The following is a 9521-nucleotide window of genomic DNA, read 5'->3' on the forward strand; positions in this document are numbered from 1 at the left end:
TCATTTCCTTTCCACAGAGCCTCTCCTCTAGCATTTCAACACTTCATCCAGGGTCATGTTTTTGCAACAGACACTGAAAATGAATGTTTCTTATTGAACTTATTGGACCAGGTCCATCTAGTCCCTCCTTGTTTCAGTCCGTTTTATTCCACTTGGTTCCTAATTAACAGGACCCAGTGCACCAGCAGGGCATTAGCAGAGCGCTAGGCTAGCTGTAGCTAGCTGCTGCCACAGCAGACTGATGGAATGCAGGGTTACACCCTCTCTGGACTGTAGCCTACTTCTGAGGGGCGGCTGGTATGGTGAATGAAACCCAAGAGCTAGTGTGTGAGCGGCAGGGTTGCTTGAACAGTTTCGTAGCGGGAGACCGAGAGAGAAAGATAATTGTGTTTATTTCTAGCAGCCAATAGCTACAAGGAATTAAAGTGAAGGACTTAGAATTGAACTGAATATGGCTGCTCTCTCTCCCTCAAGTTGGTGGTCTCGAGAGCAGGCAAACAGCATTCCTTAAACATTTTCATTAAGAAATAGAGAGAACTGAGAAGTGTTCATTTCTCTCAGCCAAATGCCCAAGAAGAATGCAGATTAAGTAGCTGGAATGGAGAGCATTTCAGCTGTTCTCTTTCATAATGTGGTTCAATATGGCTTCAAGACCCAACTATGTGCCTCAAACATTGTCATGAAGAACGAGAGAGAAAAGTGTTTAGATAGCATAATAGTGTTTATCGCAGCAGAAAACAGATAAAAAGAATGTATACTGAACAAAAATATAAACGCAACATGTAAAGTGTTGGTCCCATGTTTCATGAGCTGAAATAAAAGATCCCAGAAATGTTCCATATGCACAAAAAGCTTATTTCTCTCAAAAGTTGTGCACACATTTGTTTACATCCCTGTTAGTGAGCATTTTGCCTTTGCCAAGATAATCCATCCACCTGACAGATGTGGCACATCAAAAAGCTAATTAAACAGGGGACAAATAAAAGCCACTCTAAAATGTGCAGTTTTGTCACACAACACAATGCCACAGATGTCTCAGGTTTTGAGGGAGAGTGCAATTGGCATGCTGACTGCAGTAATGTCCACCAGAGCTATCGCCAGAGAATTGAATGTTAATTTCTCTACCATAAGCAGCTTCCAACATCGTTTTAGAGTATTTGGCAGTACGTCCAACCGGTCTCACAACCGCAGACCACGTGTTGGCGTCGTGATGGCGAGCGGTTTGCTGATGTCAATGCTATGAACAGAGTGCCCCATGATGGCGGTGGGGTTATGGTATGGGCAGGCATAAGCTACAAACACAATTGCATTTTATCGATGGCAATTTCAATGCACAGAGATACCGTGACAAGATCCTGAGGCCCATTCATCCGCCGCCATCACCTCATGTTTCAGCATTATAATGCACGGCCCCATGTCGCAAGGATCTGTACACAATTCCTGGAAGCTGAAAATGTCCAAGTTCTTCCATGGCCTGCATACTCACCAAACATGTCACCCATTGATCATGTTTGGGATGCTCTGGTTCGATGTGCACGACAGCGTGTCGCAGTTCCCGCCAATATCCAGAAACTTCTCACAGCCATTGAAGAGGAGTGGGACAACATTCCACAGGCCACAATCAACAGTCTGATCAACTCTATGCGAAGGAGATGTGTCGCGCTGGATGAGGCAAATGGTGGTCACACCAGATACTGACTGGTTTTCTGATCCAGGTCCCTATGTTTTTTTAAAGGTATATGTGACCAACAGATGCATATTTGTATTCCCAGTCATGTGAAATCCATAGATTAGGGCCTAATGAATTTATTTCAGTTGACTGATTTCCTTATATGAACTGTAACTCAGTAAAATCAGATCAGCTTCAATTTTGCAGATAGATTGGAACTTCCATCAATGTAATTGTTAGCATCACTTCCAAAACCCCATGGTTTTTTTTCCCCCGCGCAAATATATATGTGTGTATATATATATATATATATATATATATATATATATATATATATATATATATATATATATATATATATGTGTGTATATATATATGTGTGTGTGTGTGTGTGTGTGTATATATATATATATATATATATATATATATATACAGTGGGGGAAAAAAGTATTTAGTCAGCCACCAATTGTGCAAGTTCTCCACCTTAAAAAGATGAGAGAGGCCTGTAATTTTCATCATAGGTACACGTCAACTATGACAGACAAAATGAAAAAAAAAAAATACAGAAAATCACATTGTAGGATTTTTAATTTATTTATTTGCAAATGATGGTGGAAAATAAGTATTTGGTCAATAACAAAAGTGTCTCAATACTTTGTTATATACCCTTTGTTGGCAATGACACAGGTCAAACATTTTCTGTAAGTCTTCACAAGGTTTTCACACACTGTTGCTGGTATTTTGGCCCATTCCTCCATGCAGATCTCCTCTAGAGCAGTGATGTTTTGGGGCTGTCGCTGGGCAACACGGACTTTCAACTCCCTCCAAATATTTTCTATGGGGTTGAGATCTGGAGACTGGCTAGGCCACTCCAGGACCTTGAAATGCTTCTTACGAAGCCACTCCTTTGTTGCCCGGGCGGTGTGTTTGGGATCATTGTCATGCTGAAAGACCCAGCCACGTTTCATCTTCAATGCCCTTGCTGATGGAAGGAGGTTTTCACTCAAAATCTCACGATACATGGCCCCATTCATTCTTTCCTTTACACGGATCAGTCGTCCTGGTCCCTTTGCAGAAAAAACAGCCCCAAAGCATGATGTTTCCACCCCCATGCTTCACAGTAGGTATGGTGTTCTTTGGATGCAACTCAGCATTCTTTGTCCTCCAAACACGACGAGTTGAGTTTTTACCAAAAAGTTCTATTTTGGTTTCATCTGACCATATGACATTCTCCCAATCCTCATCTGGATCATCCAAATGCACTCTAGCAAACTTCAGACGGGCCTGGACTGGCTTAAGCAGGGGGACACGTCTGGCACTCGAGGGAGATTATCATTGGTCTTGTATGTCTTCCATTTCCTAATAATTGCTCCCACAGTTGATTTCTTCAAACCAAGCTGCTTACCTATTGCAGATTCAGTCTTCCCAGCCTGGTGCAGGTCTACAATTTTGTTTCTGGTGTCCTTTGACAGCTCTTTGGTCTTGGCCATAGTGGAGTTTGGAGTGTGACTGTTTGAGGTTGTGGACAAGTGTCTTTTATACTGATAACAAGTTCAAACAGGTGCCATTAATACAGGTAACGAGTGGAGGACAGAGGAGCCTCTTAAAGAAGAAGTTACAGGTCTGTGAGAGCCAGAAATCTTGCTTGGTTGTAGGTGACCAAATACTTATTTTCCACCATAATTTGCAAATAAATTCATTAAAAATCCTACAATGTGATTTTCTGGAAAAATTATTCTCAATTTGTCTATCATAGTTGACTTGCACCTATGATGAAAATTACAGGCCTCTCTCATCTTTTTAAGTGGGAGAACATGCACAATTGGTGGCTGACTAAATACTTTTTTCCCCAACTGTATATACATATATATATATATATATATATATATATATATATATATATATATATATATATATATATATATAGAGAGAGAGAGAGAGAGAGAGGGGAAAAAAAGTATTTGATCCCCTGCTGATTTTGTACGTTTGCCCACTGACAAAGACATGATCAGTCTATAATTTTAATGGTAGGTTTTTTGAACAGTGAGAGACAGAATAACAACAAAAAAATCCAGAAAAACACATGTCAGAAATGTTATAAATTTACAATAATTATCTTTTGTTTGTTTTTACAGAACTTCCTCTACCCTCAACCTCTCCGATCATTTTCATGATGTCCATCCGGTTTGCTTCTATATGCCAGATCTTTCTAACTGTGCTCTTTCACAAAAGCTCTCAACCTATAACCTATATACTTATTATGGACACAGTATGCTTTACATTATTAGTTATCTTGTTGTTATTAGTTGTTGTTAGTTGTTATTAGTCCCATCCTTCAACTCCATTCAACACCACCCATCTATCTCTTAACACCATCCATATTGGATTTCTATTTGCCATATATTTTTCAACTGGCAAATAGAAATCCAATATGGATGGTGTTAAGAGATAGATATTTGTATATTTTTGTGGAATATAGAAAGATGCAGGTGCTCTCTCTCTCTCTCTCTCTCTCTCTCTCTCTCTCTCTTTGGTTTCGAGAAGTGCAAGAGCCTGCTTGTAGGGTTTCCACAGATGTGTGCCACTCGGGGAGAGAGGACCTTTAAATGGACAGATGTTTTGGCAGAGGGGATCAGGACGCCAGTGAGAGAACCAGCAGGTTCTCCGACTCAGACTCTTCTTTTTCACCCCATCCCCCAGCATAAAACATCTGAAGTTCACACTCTCTCTCGTTCTCTCTCTCTCTCTCTCTCCATTTTCCTCCTCTCTCTCTTTCTGTCAGCTTTCTGCATGGATAAAAGGACCAGGGGGCATATTGAAAAGCCATCATGGAATGCTCAAGATACAGTGCCTTTAGAAAGTATTCAGACCCCTTGACCTTTTCCACATTTTGTTACATTACAGCCTTATTCTAAAATTGATTAAATTGATTTTATTCCTCATCAATCTACACACAATACCCCATAATGACGAAGCAAAAACAGGTTTTCATAATTTTTTGCTAATTTATATCACATTTACATAACTATTCAGATCCTTTACTCAGTACGTTGTTGAAGCACCTTTGGCTGCGATTAGAGCATTGAGTCTTCTTGGGTATGATGCTACAAGCTTGGTATTTGGGGAGTTTCTCCCATTCTTCTCTCAAACTGTCAGGTTGGATGGGGAGCGTTGCTGCACAGCTATTTTCAGGTCTCTCCAGAGATGTTCGATCGGGTTCAAGTCTGGGCTCTGGCTGGGCCACTCAAGGACATTCAGAGACTTGTCCCGAAGCCACTCCTGCGTTGTATTGGCAGTGTGCTTAGGGTTGTTGTCCTGTTGGAAGGTGAACGTTCACCCCAGTCTGCGGTCGTGAGTGCTCTGGAGCAGGTTTTCATCAAGGATCTCTCTGTACTTTGCTCCATTCATCTTTCCCTTGATCCTGACTAGTCTCCCAGTCCCTGCCGCTGAAAAACATCCCCACAGCATGATGTTGCCACCACCATGCTTCACCGTAGGGATGGTGCCAGATTTCCTCCAGAAGTGACGCTTGGCTTTCATGCCAAAGAGTTCAATCTTGGGTTCATCAGACCAGAGAATCTTGTTTCTCATGGTCTGAGAGTCTTTAGGTGCCTTTTGGGAAACTCCAAGTGGGCTGTCATGTGCCTTTTACTGAGGAGTTGCTTCCGTCTGGCCACTCTACCATAAAGGCCTTATTGGTGGAGTGCTGCAGAGATGGTTGTCCTTCTGGAAGGTTCTCCCATCTCCACAGAGGAACTCTGGAGCTCTGTAAGTGTGACCATCAGGTTCTCTCCCGAGTGCTCAGTTTGGCTGGGCAGCAAGCTCTAGGAAGAGACTTGGTGGTTCCAAACTTCTTCCATTTAAGAATGATGGAGGCCACCGTGTTCTTGGGGACTTTCAAAGCTGCAGACATGTTTTGGTACCCTTCCCCAGATCTGTGCCTCGACACAATCCTGTCTCAGAGCTCTACGGACAATTCCTTTGACCTCATGGCTTTGTTTTTGTGCTGACATGCGCTGTCAACTGTGGGACCTTTATATAGACACGGTGTGTGCCTTTCCAAATCATGTCCAATCAATTGTATTTACCACAGGTGGACTCCAATCAAGTTGTGGAAACATCTCAAGGATGATCAATGGAAACAGGATGTATCTGAGCTCAATTTCGAGTCTCATATCAAAGGGTCTGAATACTTATGTCAAGGTATTTCTGGTTTTTATTTGTAATACATTTTCTAAATGTTCTAAAAACCTGTTTTCACTTTGTCATTATGGGGTATTGTGTGTAGGTTGCTGGGAATGTTTTTTTTTTGTAATCAATTTTACAATAAGGCTGCAACGTAACAAAATGTGGAAAAAGTCAAGCCGTCTGAATACTTTCTGAAGGCACTGTACATATCCAACATAAAGATTCAGAACCTCTGGCAGTGAACCATTTTCCATTCCGTTCTTCTACTTCTATTCAAAACATTCCTCAACACTGCGCTTCCTAACTCACTGAATCTGCCTCAATATGCCTCTGGTCAATGTGCACATGTAGAAAATATATCTGTGTCTTGTATTGGTTTCACTCATCGGCTAAGAGGCGATACCTGGTGCTGTCCCCCAATATGAAAGATGCTCGTCTGGTCAGGCTGTGCAGGATCAAAGAGGCCACAGAAGCTGACATTCATCTCAAATCCCCCCCATTCATGAAAACCAGATGTGGTGTCCATCTCCACTAACACAAAGGGCTAGTTGGATGGTCATGACTGCGAGGGATGAGGCAGAGCTGGGCCAGTCATTTCACACACAAAACACATGGAAATAGACAAGACATACACACACAAACACAAGCACTGATCCAGACGTAATGTAGACACAGAGAAAGACAAACGCGTGCAGAGATAAAGTCAGCCAGATACAGATGATGACACGCAGATGTACGTGCACACACAAACACCAGGATGAGACACACACAAACACCCTTCACTCCCCCATTCCATCCCTTCCCTGCCGTGATTTACTTTAAACAAATACCCCCCTCCCTTGCTCCCTTCCATACCCAGCAATTGCGATTCAGACTCCCTGTGTGTTTGTGTGTGTGTTCCTGTCTATAAAACTTGAGAGAAGATGAAAGAATAGACAACAGGGAATAGTCAAGTCACATTATCAGATAGAGTGAGTGTACAAAACATTAAGGACACCTGCTCTTTCCTTGATATAGACTGGACAGGTGAATTCAGGTGAAATCTATGATCCCTTATTGGTGTCACTTGTTAAATCCACTTCAATCAGTGTAGATGAAGGGGAGGTGACAGGTTAAAGAAGTATTTTTAAGCCTTGAGACAATTGAGACATGGATTGTGTGTGTGTGTGTGCCTTTCAGAGGGTGAATGGGCAAGACAAAATATTTAGTGGGGTATGGTAGTTGGTGCCAGGCGCACCAGTTTGTATCAGGAACTGCAATGCTGCTGGGCTTTTTACACTCAACAGTTTCCTGTGTGTATCAAGAATGGTCCACCACCCAAAGGACATCCAGCCAACTTGACACAACTGTGGGAAGCATTGGAGTCAACATTGGCCAGCATCCCTGTGGAACGCTTGACACCTTGTAGAGTCCATGCCTGACGAATTGAGTGCAAAAGGGAGGATGCAACTCAATATTAGGAAGGTGTTCTTAATGTTTTGTACGCTCAGTGTACGCGTGTGAACAACAGGAACACTGGTTTCCACTAGTAATCACAGCCACAACCTCAGAATTGGCCAAATCGTAAAAATTCATTAAGGTTATGGTTAGGCATAAAGTTAGCATTGTGGTTAGGATTAGGTTTAAAATCACATTTTAAAGAGTGACTGAACACGACAATTGGCACGTGTGTTTTTCTGTTGCTCATTAGAATAACGAGATTTCTATCTTGGAGGTCTTTTTAATGGAAATCTGTAATTAATTGATGTTTTTGCCGAGGATGTTTTAGTTGCGCAATTTTACATGTAACTAAGGTGTTTGGTGCAGTATTTCTCAAGTAAAAAAATGTGCGACATGTTGTCTTACTGTATGTAAACAAAGTCGGAACTGCTGGGCAGGTCTGTCTCAGGGTCTATGCTATTGGATAGAGAGCAATCACCGCAGCTGTTCACCCCATGTTAGTGGGCAAATGGACATTGTTAAATCAAAACCCAACCTTCATTTACCCGTTGTGACGAATGGATGTTCCAAACTCTGTTTTAGACGAGACTGACTTTATGACCAAAATGATCCTATTTACACTTTGTAGTAAATTTGGACACTAGAATAACTGTTTCGGACTCATATCGATGCCACATAGGCCATTTTCAAAGGGATTTGTTGCTCTTTAAGAGGAGACATAAAAATTGGCAGGGTTTATGACTTTGCATTTGTGGTAACTGGTGTATTTTCTCAAATTTGTCAGGATGTCACATGTCCTACTTATATCAGCACACTCGTAACAACCTAAGCATTAGGAAATGTGTATTTGATCAAATAAGCCACATGAAGCAAATAAGCCATTACATTTTTTGTTTACCAAATTCGATACCCATTGACCTCCATACAAAAAAAGGAAAAACGCCACCTGCTGGAGAAAGATTTTGTGCCCATTTATCCCTCTCGCTTTATCTCTTCCTCTCTGGTGTTATCTGTTTTCCCCTCCTCTGTTCCCTTTTCCCAGGCAAAGTGTCTTGTTATCTCTGTCTGGAGATCTGCAGCTATATAGACTATGACATCATATCCTTCCTGGCCTGGGGTGTCATAGTGGTGATTTTAGATACTGGACTTTCTAGGTCATATTCATTAGGGCACTCCATAGCAAAAAGTTACGGACAACGAAAATGTGCGCTTCTTATTGGTAGTCCCTCCCTGTTTCAGTCCTTTATCTTCTGTTTGGTGCCTAATGAAAACCAACTTACATTCTCTCTCTCAACAGACAGCAGGTAGTAGAGCAGACCATTGTCTACTATCTGTCCTCACTCCAGATGTGATTTTGTGTGAGGCATTCACATGGGGCATACCTCTTTTTAAGAGGGGCTTACAGGGATTAAAATACTTGTTTGGACTGCTAGTGTGTCATTCGCTGTGTTTCTTATAGGTTATAAAGGTCGTATTGGGAAACACTAAGGAGTGCATTCCTGAGGGTTGATTGAAACAGCCTGGAATTCTGCGTTTGTGTGTGTGCGCGCGCGCCTACGTGTGCCCGCCTGTGTGTGTCTGTGACTGTGTGCATGCCTACGCATGCGTGCCTGCGCATGCATTTGCGTGCCTGTACTCCATTGTTCAGTGTGGTATAGGAGACTGTCAACCAGACGCGTCATGCCCACAGGGGGCACAGGGTCACGTGCCCCCTCAGATTCATCCAGTTTTAAAAATATTAATAATAATTGTTACATTTTTTTGTTTTGTTTCTCTGTAATACTACTAGCCACCTAGGAATTGAATGAAGTTGACTTTAGCTAGACCAGATAGGTTCCCAATGTTCCAACCTCATAACTAGCTACTAAGAAGCCACTTCAGACTATCAATCAAGTTAGAGTAGCTTAGCATGCCTGCTGTCAAGATTGGTAGAGTTTAGAAAAGCAAGCAATTACTAAATGTACTGAATAAGACGCATTCCTTTCAATCTTTTACCCAGATTTAAGCAGAGATGCAAAGAAGCATATTTAGTTTCTTTAAAAAAATAACCACCAGCGAGGGGGATACAGACAGCTCAAGAGGTATGCTTAGATATGCAGAACAATAAACATGTTTTTTTTAGCATAAAATTAAACATAATGATTATGGCTCTAGATTGCAGGAAAAATAGCTGTTTCAGGGGTTTGAAAAATTCCAACTTCCTAGCCCCCCTCCGGACCCACCC

This window comes from Coregonus clupeaformis, chromosome 10 (assembly GCF_020615455.1).
Source record: "Coregonus clupeaformis isolate EN_2021a chromosome 10, ASM2061545v1, whole genome shotgun sequence".
NCBI classification, from domain to species: domain Eukaryota; kingdom Metazoa; phylum Chordata; class Actinopteri; order Salmoniformes; family Salmonidae; genus Coregonus; species Coregonus clupeaformis.